This window comes from Sinohyriopsis cumingii, chromosome 14, assembly GCF_028554795.1.
Source record: "Sinohyriopsis cumingii isolate HCF-2022 chromosome 14, ASM2855479v2, whole genome shotgun sequence".
In the NCBI taxonomy this organism is placed as follows: Eukaryota; Metazoa; Mollusca; class Bivalvia; order Unionida; family Unionidae; genus Sinohyriopsis; species Sinohyriopsis cumingii.
The window spans coordinates 94950434-94967169 of NC_142974.1; the positions used below are offsets into that span (position 1 = coordinate 94950434).

General features: G+C 41.4%; 1 protein-coding gene across 3 annotated transcripts in view; it reads left to right on the forward strand.

The window, feature by feature from the left end:
• LOC149784424 (uncharacterized) overlaps nucleotides 1–16736 on the forward strand; it is a 135848-nt gene that overhangs the window by 26383 nt on the left and 92729 nt on the right. The gene's annotated exons all lie outside the window — the stretch shown is intronic.

The window sequence follows — 16736 nt, forward strand, 5'->3', positions numbered from 1 at the left end:
TTTGTTGCCACAAAACATTAAGGCTAGAGTTAATTTCAACTTAAGCATTTATGTTTGGGAGGTGATGAATAACGCCTCTACATATATGTTATTTTTAAATTAATTTTATTTCATTAATTTGGTTTACAGGACTTTAAGAAAGAGGCTGATTTAGACAGGTGATTCCTTAAATTGCTTAAACTTGATTTGACTATTTTGCATCACTTGTACAAAAATTCTTATATATTGTGCAAAGTAGTCTTTATGATTTAGATCAACACAGGTGATTTTCAGGTGAAGAAAACTGGAGAATACAAAAGAGACCATCAATCTTTATGGTCAGCCTTATATATTTTCTTAGCACATGCCATGACTAAGGATTGAAATTGGCATTGCAAAGGTGTACAGGGAACATTGCTAATAAATTGTACAAGCCACAATAGTTTGAATATTTTGTACGTAATTTATTATCCTTTGCCATTTTGTGCAAAGTGGGGGACATGGTACTCATGTTTAGGTCTGTCCATCAGTTCATCCATCACACTTTAATTTTTAACACCCTAACTTTTCGAGCCATTTTAGATCAAGGAATGAAACTTGGCATGCTTACACATCATTCCATGTGAGATATCCTGTCTTCATGGCCAAGGTCACAGCTGAATGTTTTAAGTTTTCTTCAAGCTTTTGTGTCTCCATTAAATACATTTGCCCATTGTATTAACAGTAGGAAATATCCACTGCCACCCTCCCAGAGTCCAGAATTTGTTTCCCAGCAGTATGTCAGGCAGATGAAGGAAAGAAACTCGTACCCATTATCTCCCCTTCAACCCACAAGCTGGTTACCCAATTAACTGAATGTTCACCAGTTTATATGTTTAGTCTGTATGATAAATAACATCCTATACTGCCTTCTCAAATCCAGAGCAATCTGGGTGTGGGTGTGTTTTTTTCCTACCCATCCATGTTGAAAGTAGACATAGAATGACCTACGATTGTCTTTGCCAAATGTTGGTGTCATTTGATCATATTTATGCGAAATTTTGCAGTTTGTATTTATTTTTTTTACCTTGTGCACAATGTGTGGTGTCTTAGATGCTCACTTTTGGGTTCTTCATAACGTTATATCCAATTTTGGTTTTCAAGTGTTGTTATATGAGAATACTTTTTGGTTTTTATTTCTGTTGGCTATTTTGGTGTTGTTTTTGTCTTGCAAATGATGATAAGTAAATGTGCCAGGTGCAAGAAATTCAATCTAATCAAGGATATGACTGATATATGCCTTGCTTGCAAAAAATGTTCTTTGACTCCAGTGTGAAGTGTATGTGTAGAGTGGTCAGTGTTGGTATGGTCCATGGTTCTGCACAAGAGTTTAAAGGGATCAGTGATGTCTAGATCAACAGAAAGGAACTTCTTGAGTCATCCTTTAAATGTGTCAGAAACAAGTTTAGAGAGAGAAGCCCATTAAGGCTAATCCCACTCATTATTGAAGATGATGCATACAGTGTCCGCTGTAACTGTTACATCTAGTCAGCTTCAACTCCAGGAACATTATACTTGGAGACATCAATGCCACACCCTTCCCAGATGTTGCTTGAGGCATGAATGAAAAAGCCTTGTGCAGGAAGAGACAATGAAGTTGCCGGTCCCGTGGGAAGTTTTGACCTCCATTCTTTGTACTATAATTAATCTTTTCTCTCTCTCTCGCTATATATGGGCAGTAACTCTTGCCCATTACTTTCACTAGGTGTCACCAGTTTTTAAGCTTTATTTTCAAAACTCCCTCCATCAAGCCATGTCAAATGTGTGTTAAATTTGCATCATCCTTACGGGATATTTGATCTTTTAATATTAATGTTCATTCCTAAACGGGTGGTAAATGTTGTACATGTACTTGCAATTTTGCAAATATATTATACGTTTTTCACTTTCACAGATTTGGTTAATCTTAGACCACATGGTACAACATGTTGTTATTGATACATGTTGTTATTCATGGTTTCAAGCACATTGCTCACCCATTTAGTAATGGGTGTTGTTTTAGAAACTTATGAACATGCTGCATCTTTAAAATATAAACTTTTGTGTATTTTGTTTGTTCCATTGAAACCTGTTGGCAAAGTATAATGAATGCAGTAAGTTCAAGGCAAAGGAAGAGATGCACAAGTCATGCCTTGCTTGTACAGAGTGTACTTCATATGCATGCCATATGGTCCAAGAGTGTATAGAATATGGTTTTGCTAAAGTCAAACAAGGCAAAGAAAGGAGGTGATGATGATGCAGATTTTAAGTTCCTACAGGTCATTATTATGGGTTTTGACATAGCTCAGTTCAACTAAGTTTGAACCCTTGCCTGCCACAGACATATGCCAGATACCCTCATTTCCTCATAGATCATTTTAGTGCCATGCCCTGTAGATTAGAACTACCTACAATTTTGATCTCATGATTCGATCACTTTAATGATGCAGTACAGTTTCTTTGTGAAATACTTACTGCTGTCCAATGGTAATAAAACAATATCATTATCACCACACACTTTGATGGATCCCTCAAAGCAGATATGCAGGTCCTGGTATGTACTTTCAGAATCTACTTGAAAGGCACTGTGAATATGCAGTTTGGATACCAGGAACAAGGCAGGAAAGCAAACTATAACCCCACAAGCACTTGTAGCATGGTTAAAGGAAGTTACCAAATCCATATACATGTACTCAGATCTCTCACAGATCTAAGTGTGATCTATGAAGATTTCAGCTCATGAAATTTGAGTGATCTTTGCAAGCTTGGTATTTGAACACATTGTCTAGAGTTGAGACATTGTGGAGTCAGTGGGCTAGCATGCCCAGTCTACTTTTCCCAGCTTCTACCTGCATGACATGTCCTTACAATGAACTTAGATGAATTGAGTTGGGCCTTATTTGTTGCTCAAACATTTGCCATGCCCTGGAAACAATAGCACAGCAAACAGTGGGGTATGACCAGCCTCCTTTTAATTGGGTTTGCATGGGAATTTTTTTTCTCTTCATAATCAATTGCTGTGTGAGGGAATCTACAAGGTCTTGTACACACATGGCCTTGGACATTCAATTGTTCTAACTGATGTTGGGAGAATGTGACCCTTTTGATAGAGCAATTATTATGCGCTTTCATGGTGATTCAGGCAGAGGATGAATACTCAACATTTCCTCCTCTTACAAATTATCTACTGATTATGTGATTGGGTTATGAATTTGATGGAGAAAGGATATTTGTAGTAAATTATGTTTTTGCAAAAATACTTACCCCAATTATATTATTTTCAAGCTTTACCACTTATCCCTGAAATGTCTCATGTATAGGTGAAGTTAAATGCTGACAACATTTGAGTTACAAGTTACAAGATAAGGGGAGCTCTAATCTGTAAGAGTTGCTTCTCTTCATCTATACCAGATGTAGACATGGTAGCAGAAAATAATGTGATCCGGGAAGTACTTTTGGAGGATTGGATCAACCTTTTACTGCAAAATCATGGGTGAACCAAGAGGCTTTGGATTTTGTTTATTCAGTCCCTCCATTTTCACCTTCCTAATCAATGACAGCTGTTCCAGCTGATGCTGAGAAGATGGAAATTTTACAGAATGAAATCAGTTCTGTGTTCTAATCATTAGGGCGTTTCTGGTGCCAAAAGCCAATTTAAAGCCCAGTTTGGACATTGATCTCAACAAACACAACAAGTACATTCCTATGTCAAGGTTCAAAATGGAAACAATACAGCCAGTAAAGGCTTTTCGTAGGCAGAGGATTGGTTTGCAGTCAGTATAGATTTAATTGATACATATTCGCATGTCCCCATCAACCCATCTTCACTCATATTCATTTATTTTTGGATTCCAAGGAACAACATACAAATTTAGTGCAGGGCCATTTGGTCTCAGCATCAGTCTGTGAATGTTCACAAAGACATCAACTTCATCATCACCCTATTCTCTACAGCTGCTGGAGAGAATCAGAACAATATCCTCAAAAGGAGCAGCAGGGGGGGCGAATCCGACATTTTGTCCAAACGTCATTTGGCTTAATTAATACTTTCTGCACTCAGCGGATCCGGTGTCGTCAGCGCCTGGTAAAAAAAAAACGACGTCGTCGTCGTTGTCATCGTCGAGGGGCCAAATCGACAATTGTCCGGACGTCATTTGGTTTAATACACTTTTCTGCGCGCCGATCCCAGCGTCGTCAGCGTCCGGTAAACACAGCGACGACCGCGTCGATGTCATCGCCCCCCCCCCCTGCTGCTAAGTGGTTATTTACAATGAAAATTATTTACAACTAACCGAATATTTGGTCAAGTCCGATACGATATCGTGTCCGAGGATCATGTAAATTTATCGTTACGAATCCATGTGGGGTCGACTGAGCATGACTAAAAAAGTTTCGAAAAACATTGAAGTCCATGTCACCGCCGCACCATGTCTGCCAAATATTTCGTAGCGTGTGTGTATCAACGCCGTTGAATACAGCAAGAATATTGCAGTTGTCTCTGATTACTTTTGGAATCTGAGTGTATCGTTGAGTGACATATATCACGTCAGTGTTTTTATGCCTGCCTCTGGAAAATATCCTAGCTGGGTTTTTTTGATTGTCTAACATAACATCATCGTACACGACTAGATTGTTAACGTCGCCATCAATATCATCGATACCTGGTGCATCATTGATATCTGTAATAAACTCAATAACATTTTTTTTAGCGATCGCTGATGCATTCTCGTTGAAATCTTTCAACACCTCGTAGCATCGTTGATCATCTACGCTAGGAGCAACCAAATACAACTTATCCCACTTCATCCATCTCATTATTAAATTGAGTAACAATTGCGTCTTGCCGGATCCAGATGGTCCGATGATAATCATCCGGATCGAGTTTGGTAACGCTGCAACATGCTTAACTGGTTCTCTTGTTTTAGTCGCTGAAAAGTCAATTATATTCATGTCTCTATACATAAATTATGGATCTATATTGTGTGAAGTGTAGAGTACGTACTGGCACAAATGATATGACAACCGCTACAACAAGAAATAACAGATCGGCGCTTACTGGCAAGTGTGCACAATGCGGTACAAAGAAATTTAGATTTATTTCTATTAAACCCGGGGATGTTTTAAAAAAAAGCGAGGAGGTGATATTGCAGCCAAGTTATCAAAACTCCCCGAAACCCCGTGGGCAAAGTATCCAGGAGAAAAACACCTCCCAGGATATAGCTACTGTGGCCCCGGAACGCGATTAGATATTAGACTCGATGATCAAAATCAGCCCAAACCCGGTGAGTACCCAATAAACGCTATCGATAAGGCGTGTCATGCTCATGATGTTGCTTACAAAAGTAGCGATCTGCAACAGCGTCATATCGCGGACGTAAAATTAATTCACGCGTTAAATGCTATTCCTGATAAATCCTTCAAGGAAAAATTGGCCTCATGGTTGGTAAAATCGGCTATGAAAGGTAAATTAATGATTGGCGCTGGTAATTAATAACAACATGGAATCCATCTATTATTCTCCGAGAGGATACTGGAAGGGGAAGGCCGCAATTGGTAAGCTTGCAAGCACTGCAAAAGTAATGAGGGCCACTGCGGCTAATTGGTTATCCAAACAGGCTATATGGCAAATTTATCTACCACCGCCTAAACAAATCAACTTCTCGCGCTTTGATGTCAGCGTACCTAATGAAGTTCATCAGGCTGATATACTATTTCTGCCGCATGACAACGGTTACAAATACGCGCTAACCGTAGTTGATGTTGCGAGTCGATACAAACAAGCGGAGCCGTTAAAAACAAAGTCAGCAACTGAAGTAGCCGCTGCGTTTGAGCGGATTTATCGAAGAGGTCCTCTGCGCTGGCCAAATCTATTACAAGTTGATCCCGGTAGTGAATTTCGCGGCGCTGTTTTATCAACGCTGAAACATCATAGCGTCGCGATACGACGAGGTCATACTGCGCTACATCGTGATCAGGCAATTGTTGAACGATTCAATCGGACTCTTGCTGAACGGTTATTTGGATATCAATACGCGAAGGAATTCATCCAAGAAAAACGATCTCGTGAATGGGTCAAAAGGTTGCCAGGCGTAATTGCCGCGTTAAATAACGAGATTACCCGAGCAATCAACATGAAGCCCAGCGACGCGATTAAATACGAGTACATACCCGGAAGATCAAAAATAGATAGCGTTTCCAAGCCGATTTTCGGCGATGTTACCGTGAGATATCTGTATGAACCAGGAGAGCTTGAAGGCGGTAAAAAAAGGGCTACTGATCCTATTTGGAGTGTTACCACACATAACATATCAACGATAACACGATCAACTGGTAGACCACCGATCTACAGACTGGATTCAACTGCTCCTCAGCGCGGATTTACACGCGAGCAACTACAAGTGATACCTGACGATACTCAATTACCCCCGCGTGGTCTTAACTAGCGCCGTTGCGTCTATTGCACTCAAGACAGGTCAACCTCACATTGTTTTTGACATGACCGAGACTGTTATCGATCCTGTCCACGGTAAATTGGCGAGCGTCTTTATCCGAATAACGCCAACTCATTATACAATTGCAACTCGCGCAGTGATTATTCTGTTGTTGTCGTAACGCAATTATTAATTCGGCATCAATATCAAAACGCCGCTGTTTTTTTTTATCCTGTTGGCGGTAACCCGAGAGTTTTCTATCAATGACGCTTGCATCGATGACTCCGTCAGTGACCCTGTCACCGGCTTCGTCACTGACTCCGTCAATAACAATTCTTCGAAGCTGATTTATCCTCCGTACTCTGGACACTGCAAGATAGACTAGATTGGACCATTCGATGCGATTATCAACTATCCAAACAATTGTGTCCGTGATGGTTAGTCCCTGCGAGGAATGTATTGTTGTTGCGTATCCTAGCGTCCACGGGGATTTATTAGCACGTAGCGCGTCCTCAACGACGCTGATATCAACGAGCACAATATCATTCAGCACGAGAATTTGTTTTTTTGTCCCTGACGCTGTCAGGCCTGGAATTTCAACTTCAATGTTCTGCCGCCGTGTGTCCGCGGGTCTATAACATAACGGCACTGGACGCGTTGGAAACTTTTCCTTATGCAACGCAAACAACTTCCGCTGAAGTGTGTCCCTGACTATCTTTCTACTCGCTACAATCAAATCGTTTGGTCTCCATGTTTCCCAGAATTCATTTAACGGCGTTTCCGGAATCACCTCGCGGATTATTTCACATTGAATTCTATCCGGCTGTAATCTGATTAATTTTTTAACCCCACGCAGTTGTTCATCAAGTGCCCGGTAATCAGTATCGGTTTCTTCATAATAGTCCACGAACCCGCTCAACCAATCATGTGGACCCTCGCCGACAAATGGTGGTGGTTGGCCATGGTCGCCACACATGATCACCGCTGTATTCGCGCGCAGCAACCAATCAAGAAACATTTGTAAAACGTCTAACGAAACAGTACATATCTCATCCCAGATGATAACTTCAGGAATAAATTTTTCACCCATTCGATCAGGAGTCCACTCACCACCGCTGTATCGAAAAAAGCTGTGATAAGTAACGGCGTCAACATTTCGTTGTTTTATCTCTCGCGCTAGTCTATGGGTCGGTGTAAGCACGATTATACTTGCCCGCGTTCGAAATAATTCAATTGCCCGAGTCGTCTTTCCTGACCCGCCACAGCCGCTTAAATAAACCGTCTTGTGTCTACAAATTGGATCAGAACACGATGGTGCATTAGACCATTCTGACAATTTATCACCGCGTAGGTAATTGTTCTCAACGGTGACATCTGCTGACGGGGAATAATCGCGTCGTATTTCATTTTTAATTCTCCATGTACCCCAACTCTCGTCCGGACTAGTAAACTCGGCTATGTTTTCCTTATATGCTACATCAACATAAAACGAATCAACGGCTACTCTAACCGCGGTGTCGGGGAATCTATTTATCATCGAGAATAAATTGATAGCGGCGTAACCCAGCATAGACGCCCTCAAATGCGGGTATGCCGGGCTGTCTCCGTCGCTGTAGGTAACAACTGTACCCAACCTTGTTCCATTGGACAAGAAAGCTGTTTCGCAGTTCACGTATCTATTTTTCGCCACTGCGTCCTTGATTACGAAATCATATTCTGCGTCATCTATAATCAGCCGTGAGCAATATCGTTTGTAATCGCAGTTTTTTCCACCTTGTGTGAACTTACCAATTATTCTTCTACCGAGATCTTTTGCCTCGCGGTTTCGTTGGTTGAATATCCTCCTGGACCATTCGATGATATATTCCTCGTCGGCATCGATGTGTTTTTTGGACTCGTCAATTATGCTATCTAGACGCTCCGGTTCTGGTAACCAGACTTCGGTCTGCGCCCGGTATGATATAATCGCGTCACTAACAATCAACGAAACTAGCATGCTACAATCAATCATAAACCGTAGCAGCGCTATTGGAAGCCATCTCTTTTCAGCCATGTGTCTACCGATCCAAATATAACAACAGCAATGAAGTCCTGCCGCGAATTCAAATGATACTATGCGAGCGAATCCGGTTAAATCAAAATCAGGCAGTGGTCCATTAATAGCAACACGAGTCATTTCATGTCTGGGGTGTCCAAATCGTTTGAAATACTCAGCGGCGGATCCATACCCGAGAAAACTCGCTGGATAACAGGCAACCATATCAACGGAAATCATAGCGTCGCGGTTGTATTCAGTGTTCCATAGTCCACCGTGATAGTATTCCAAACAACTGGATTGTACATCCGGTAGAAATTCCTTGCATGTTGGACTCCACGCATTTTTCCTCGCTGCAACATGAGCCGCAACCGATGGAATCGTAAAACAATTTGTTAGCAGTTGTTCATCATGCTCTTCAAATTCTATGGCGGTTTTTTTCATCCTGTTGTGAAACGCTTCAGTGCGATATAATTCGCCGTTTGGTCTTACAAACTGATCAAAGGTATCAGCGCTGCGAAGTAACCACACTGATACAGGGTCGTTTTTACACAAATAAGCGATAGCATCAAATAGTTTCCTCTCCACGAGAAACCCGTTCTCTTCCAGGAATTCCCCCGGGATATACTTTACCGTTCTATCCCGTGGAAACACTGTGATCGCGGGCGTCCACGCATGTTCGTTATGATCAATAATTTTGATTGGGGATCCATTTGATTTGTACTTCGATTCGTATAATACTTCACCGGTTATCGTTGTAACGGTTATTGGAAATCTCAACGACGTTTCTAATCTCGCTATGTCGCTGATGGTTGCTCCACGCTCGCGCACTGTCTCCTCCCACCGGTTGATTTTGCTACGTCGTAAATCAGTCAACTTGTTTCCTCGACACGCATTTGTAAAATGCTCTGTTACTCGTTCTGCTACACAATTTATCCCCGTTGACTGTTTCATCGGCGCTAGTTTTCCGATATCAGGTTTCTTATTTAACGGGTATATTCCATAAACAACTGCTGTTTCAGGATACGCTCGTTCATAGTATGGTCTGTCAATTCCGGTTAACAACCCCGGCTTGGAGTCGCGGCTAACAATGACTGTTTTCTTTTCGCTGAGAACTGGTTCAAATTTATCACGTATGATCCAATCACCTGATTCCACCCGGACAATGAATTTTACTCTGAAGAAATACCTTTTACCGTCAAGTTGTGATATTATCGTTGCTGCGCGGTTGTCGTTCATGGTAGCATCAACAACGCCATCAATTCGAAATGTTGACCAACTATGAGATGCACCATCACGCTTGAATTCATCGATACAATCGCGTATTTTACTCAACAGGGTTCTATCGTTTATTAACGCTTTTGGTGTGTCCTTGAGGACTCTATCGAAATTGAACTTAATATTTTTCCGGGGCTTAATTGCTGCTAATCTCTCGAACTCATCCATATAATTAAAACAAGTATTTAAATGAAAGAATATAGTATAATGAATCACTGCAAATGGTTGATGATTGGGTCGACAACCCCGTGCAATAAATCATGTAGAGGTGAATTCTGCGGGTACCATTTACAAAGCGTTCGTAATGGTTCTCTTGGTCCCCTCCCGTGTTTGGTTTGCCACGTCGGTGTAAGAGGAAAATCGCAGTTGTGTATCAATTGTGGCGGAAAGCGATACAGGGAACTAAAACGCTATTATGACAAACGAATTAAAAACGCCGTCATTGACCCCACCGCTGACTCCGTCATCAAAACCCCCCAAGACTATGTTGAAAGATTTATAATTAAACCAAATAATAAATTAGACAAATAGTATTATTATACAAATGGACCAAGAATTTCAGCCGCATCCTGTGCTCGTCAATTACGAGGCATCTCGCGACGGCATTGTTAGAAACCGCAAACTGAAGAAGCCAATTGGTACCGTAAGTAATCAGGGGTATCTGGTGTTTGGTGCCGGAAAGAAGAAGTACCATGTTCATAGGGCGGTATTTGAGGTATTCAACGGATTAATCGAAAATGGACTTGTGATTGATCATATTAATAATAATAAGACTGATAATTCTCTTATAAACTTGCAAGCTGTCTCGCAGAGTCAAAATACCAAAAAAGGCCAAACCGGTAAATACCCAAAGAAAGCAAAACCCGTAAAGTCATTTGATACAACAACTCACGAGGAAAAAATATTTCAGTCGATGAATGAAGCCAGTAGATACTTTGACATTTGTATCGCCTCAATACGAAAAGTAGCAGAACGAGTATATCAAACAGCAATCTCAAAAAAGACCGGGCATAGAATTCGATTTTCATATGTAGATACGAAGTCACCGGCGCCTATGGCGCTGACGAAGTCGCCATGACAATAAATTGTCCATTCCGGAAGAAAACGAATTATTAAACACCTTCGGAATTGATACGCGGGGGTTTCATTTTTTTTAATTTAAAAACAAGATGTTTTATAGGAATAATGAATATCGAAGACATCAATAATATATTAGCCGAGATTTCAAAATTAAAAAATCAAGGAATTGAATTATCTGATGGTCTCGACAGTGAAAAAATATTATCCGATTATGAAATTATTAACGAGCAATCAAAACGGAAACGTTTTACCCTGGCCCGCGAGTACTTTTTTGTAAAACGATTACAACATACGATTAATGAAAACTTGTACCACAATGACGCAAATGCATTCATTGGACTATTTACTGCCGTTGAAATAATACGAAAAAAACTCGGACGTGTTTATGAACGACGCCGGGAGATTTCTAGCAAGATCAAAAACATTAGAAGGATTATAGACGAAAACTCCGGCGAGAAATTAGAAATTGCTTCGCAATTGCAATAATGGTAGGCGAATCACTTACTACTCGGCTAGCCAGAGAGCGGCTAGCGGCGCTTAAAAAGTTCATACCGTTACGAGACAGGGTCCGAGAGCAACTTCAAACGCGGCAGCAACTACAAACCGATTTTACTGTTGGAAGCGAACAACTCTTTGCCCCGGTAACTAAAGCGACCAAAGATGTTACGGCGGCAACTGTACCCGTCCTCGATGCGCTTGAAAAGATAGCGACTCAGACCGAACAAACAAAAAGGTCTTTAGAAACACTCCCTGCAAAAATAGCGGCTGCTGCAACACGGAGGCCACCACCACTCGCTATAACTGAACCACAAGAACCTTATGTTACAATGGCCGACGAGGAAGAACTAGGCGCCACCGCAAGAGAACCAGAAGAAGAAATACCAGAAGAAGAAATACCAGAAGAAGAAAAAGAGAGGAGTATACCCCGTAATGTACTTAAGAAGAGCACAAGGGATCAAATTAGAGGCTTCAGCAAGGGGGGGGAAGAATTAATTGATTTTACTGTCTCCAATTTTGCTAAGAGCGTACGAGATAAGGAGCATATCAATGGCGGTTACGAGAAAAATATAAAGTCGTTAAAGGATTGGACAAGAATGGTGCATTTAGCGAGGATACACAGGGACGAAATACCACGTGGTGGTGGTCCCGATTACGACGCATTCCACGAGAAAGTTGAAAAAAGGGTAAAACAAAAAAAAGGAAAAGGATACTCTGTTGGCAAAGAATCCTACGGCGTTACCTGTCCTAACAGTGTTCTCAGTGATATATCACGGCTAGAGGTACTAATCGGAGGAAAACGAGCCGGAAATAACTCTCCGGAAATAATCAATGAGGCCGCTGATATTTGCAAGCGGTTATTTACGGGCGGTATCATGGACGTTAGTGCGTATCGAACGCTCATAGACGAACTCGTGGATGATTAAAAAATTATCGTTTTTGTTAATTCTGGCCGTTTTTGGTCGTTTTTTGACCGTTTTTGGTCGTTTTTTGACCGTTTTTTGCCATTTTTTGACCGTTTTTGGTTGGTTTTTGAGGGCAAAAACCCCAGGAAATCATTTAGAGAAAATCGATGTTTTTGCTGAAAAATCGAAAAAAAACGACTATAGGCAACAAAAAATGACTAAAAATCAAGAAAAAACCGGAAAAAAACCGGATTTTTATCGAGGGCAAAAACCCCAGGAAATTTTGATAAAATTTATTCCGGTTTTCCACACGGCGGTGGGAAGGGGGTGATCAATCACTGGTGATCACAATCACTAATTGAAAAACCGGTGTTTTTATAATAAAGATGATCATACACTACAACCACGATAAACCAGTACTCGTCTACGTGGTAAACTTGCGATTGCCTGTTTACCGCGCGTACTATGGAGATGGTCTCGGTAGCACCATTGCGGGGTTATTTACAAGAATGGCCCCAAAAGTAGCGCCGTTAGCCAAACAATTAGGAATGAAGGCTATTGATGTTATTCGTGATAAGGGTATTAGTGCTATTGGAGATATTGCCGGAAAGGCGCTTTCTGCAGCAAAGGACAAACTAATGTCGTTGGTGAGGAGAAAAAAACAGAAACCACCGGTGATGCCATCAATGACAGTGATGCCTGCGAATGTCAGTAAAGTAATAAATAACGCCGTGGAAGAAAAACTAGCGTCGTTGGTAAACAATAATCAAGATGACATCGCAAACATAATAGCGGGAAGTGGTTTAAAACCACGACGATGATTTAGATGCATCAGCGTATTATTAAATAAAATGTTTAAACGAACAGCTGACCCGGCGTTTGATATGGACGCACCAGTGCACAAGGATGATTCTGTCCGTAATTATCAATTTTATTCCTATCATGCAGTACAACCCGACATACGATCGCGAATTGAACTTCAAGTCCATGATACCAGTAAATATTTTTTACCGTGTGAAGCGTTTATTGAAATCGAAGGAGAACTTGTAACAGAGGCCGATACTCCTGCTGTACCAGCACCGTATCCAGATGGTACCAAAGTTGGCTTAGTCAATAACGGCGTAATGGCGCTATTTGAGAGCGCAAAATATCTCATTGACGGGCGAGAGATCGAGTCTATAGAACGCGATGTTGATGTTGCTACAACAATAATCGGGCTAGCAAGATATTCCGACGATTATACAAGATCAGCGGGTCCATCTATGATGTTTGCAAAGGATACTAAAAACACTGCTGGAAACTTGCAATTTGTGGTAAGGCGACCAAGAAATAATGCTAATAACGCTGATGCTGATGTTGAGAATATGATTATAAACAGCGATCCTAATTTTAACATCGGAGCTGCAACACGCATATCAATGTTAACAGGGGCGCGTAGATCTTTCTCATGCGCGATTCCACTGCATCATATATTTGGATTTTGTAGGAACGTGCGAAAAGTTATCTACGGAGCAAAGCATACCGTGGTGCTTGTGCGAAAAGGCAATGATAGAAATGCAATTTGGAGAATTCCAGCGGATCTTACAAATCCAAATAATGACCCTGGCAAAGTCGTTTTAACTAAAATATTATTGTGGATGCCAGTAATGACTCCATCCATTACCACAGAGGCACGATTGCTATCCTTTATGGAGCAGGGAGGAAAATCATTACTAAGTTGGTTAACAACAACAACAGATACTAAGCAATCAAATATCAATGGTATATTCACATGGAACCTGGCATCACAACAAGGCATTTCGGCTCCGCGTCATATATTTGTTGCGTTGCAGGATATGACGAGAGTTGATAATCAATTATTCAGCCATATGATATTTGATCGATTAGGTGTTACTGACGTCTCGCTGAGAATAAACGGCCAGCAGGAACCATCCGAGGATATACAACTTAATTACGGTCAAAACCATGTCGCACGTGTGTACCATTGGTTGCTGTCATATATGAGTCGTGATCAAAACGTCGACACTGGTTTGCAAATATCACAACATGATTTCAAAGAACTATATCCGATCTATTACTTTTCGCTGGAACATCTTGATTTAACAAGACAATCCGTCGTTGATATACACTTCCGAGCTAATGTAACTCGCGGCGCTATTGCTAATTATAGAGCTATTGCTGTCATCCTCAGCGATAAATCAATGCTGCTAGAAGGTGCTGGCGGACGAATGAGAATCGTTGATGCGCCAGTGGAAAACATGTAATTGAAAGCACAAAACGCGTTTACAATAAAATGTCGTATAGTGTTGTCAGTGTAGAGTTGACTGATGGTCAAGTCAAGAAATTACGATCAAAGTCGGCTAAACAATGCGGAACCACAATAACGCTGAAGCCGTCACAGATGGCAGGTGGTAATCATAAGATATCGTTGACGGCGCGTCAAATAAAACATTTCAATAATGCGATGAAGAATAAAAAGGGTGTTCAAATAGATTTTTCAGCCGCAGCAATCAAAAACATGGAAAAGACCGGTGGGATATTTCCGCTGTTAGCTGCGATTCCAGCGTTGATTGCCGCGGCCGCACCAGCAGTGGCTAAGGCGGCGGCGTTAGGAGCCGTTGGTACCGCGGCGGGAATGGCACTGAAAAAGGCAACCGGGAAAGGCTACAAAAAAAAACGACCCGTGGCTGGAAAGGGTCTAAGACTACCGGGAACTCCGTATTCATGGTACTCGGGAAAGGGTCTAAGACTACCGGGGACCGTTTATTAACGCAAGAGTCTATGACCCCCATGTCTAATTTTGATTTAATAGACGCCGCAAACGCACTAGCGATAAAAAACTTCAGAGGTGTTTTTATGAGGGATCAATTACCGGCGGCACCAAGGAATATTGAAACAGGCATAATTAACCTCGATGGGTCCTCCGGAGCGGGAACTCATTGGGTTGCGTACGCGATTGATCCGCGTGCGATCGTCTATTTTGATTCATACGGGTTAGCCCCGCCAAAGGAGTTCATGCGGTATATCCGGGCGTGTTCAGCCCGGGCGTTTTATTCCACGCTGCCAACGCAGCAATTAAGTGACCCACCGATATGTGGCCGTGAGGTATTGAACGTACTCGCGGCGATTTCATCATCGCGAAAACCACCTCATGTAGTTGTAAACGAATACACTAGTGGGGTCGTAGAGGCCCGGCGGGTTAATTAGAAACGCCGTTTTTTTTTACAATAACGATGATTGATATTTGGGGACGACCGGTTTCGGCGCTGAAGGAATCCACGGAAACGCTCGCCACCGATGACATAAAAAAACTAATCGAGGATGAAATCGCTGATACGTTAAATTTAACCAGTGTTGACCCAGGTGAAATAGTCGTATTTCAAGACCGCCAGGGTAAATTGAAATCCAGTAATGTGTCGCTGGATGATGTTTTAACACGACAGCGTGATGCCGCCGAGGACACTATCGCATTGTATACCGGCGACGGACGACTCAAACCGGGTGAACATATATCGGCGGTAACATTAGTCAAAGACGGTTTTATAAGGTTGGATAGATCGGTGACCGAACTCGACGCGCAGGTGAAAAAATCTGCCACCGAGGTGAAAAAATCTATCACCGATATACAGCTCACTACCGCTAGTTTTTTCGGGACCCCGACGGTAACCGAACCGAATATTACAACAATAAGGAATACTATTTTGGATTTTGCAACGCTGTCGGGCCAATTTTACACGTTGCGAAAAAATGTTAACAGGATCGATGACAACTTTGATAAATTCTTTGGTAAAAAAAATACCAAGCTGGATGAGATTACAACAACTATAAATGATATCACTGCGTATGGACAGGAAATAAAAACAATCAAACTTGATGTTGCAGAGAACAGAGATGGTGTAGTAGTACATGAGCGGGAAATAGAAATAATCGGCGCTAATGTTGCAACGATCATAAATAATGTAGACTCGCATAGACGGAAAATAGAAACAATAAAAACTGATGTTACAATGATCATAAATAATATGAGCGCGCATACACAGGAAATAGGAACAATCAAAACTGATATTGAAGCGAACAAAAAGGGTGTAGACGCGCATACACAGGAAATAGGAACAATCAAAACTGATATTGAAGCGAACAAAAAAAATATAGACGCGTATTGGCGGGGAATAGGAATAATCAAAACTGATGTCGCAGCGAACAAAAAAGGTATAGACGTGCATACATATGAAATAGGAACAATCAAACTTGATGTTGCAGCGAACAAAAAAAGTATGACCGAGAATACATGGGAAATAGAAACAATCAAAACTAATGTTGCAGCGAACAAGAATAATATAGACGCGAGTTGGCTCCCCGTAGGAATAGTTATAACTGATGTTGAAGCGATTAAAGACAGACTACCGAGAATGGCAGAGCAACTCGAAAAAATAAAAAACCCTCATGAGAACATCATCAACACAGTATACACAATTCGACATGGATCATTCAATTGGACTCCTACACAGAATA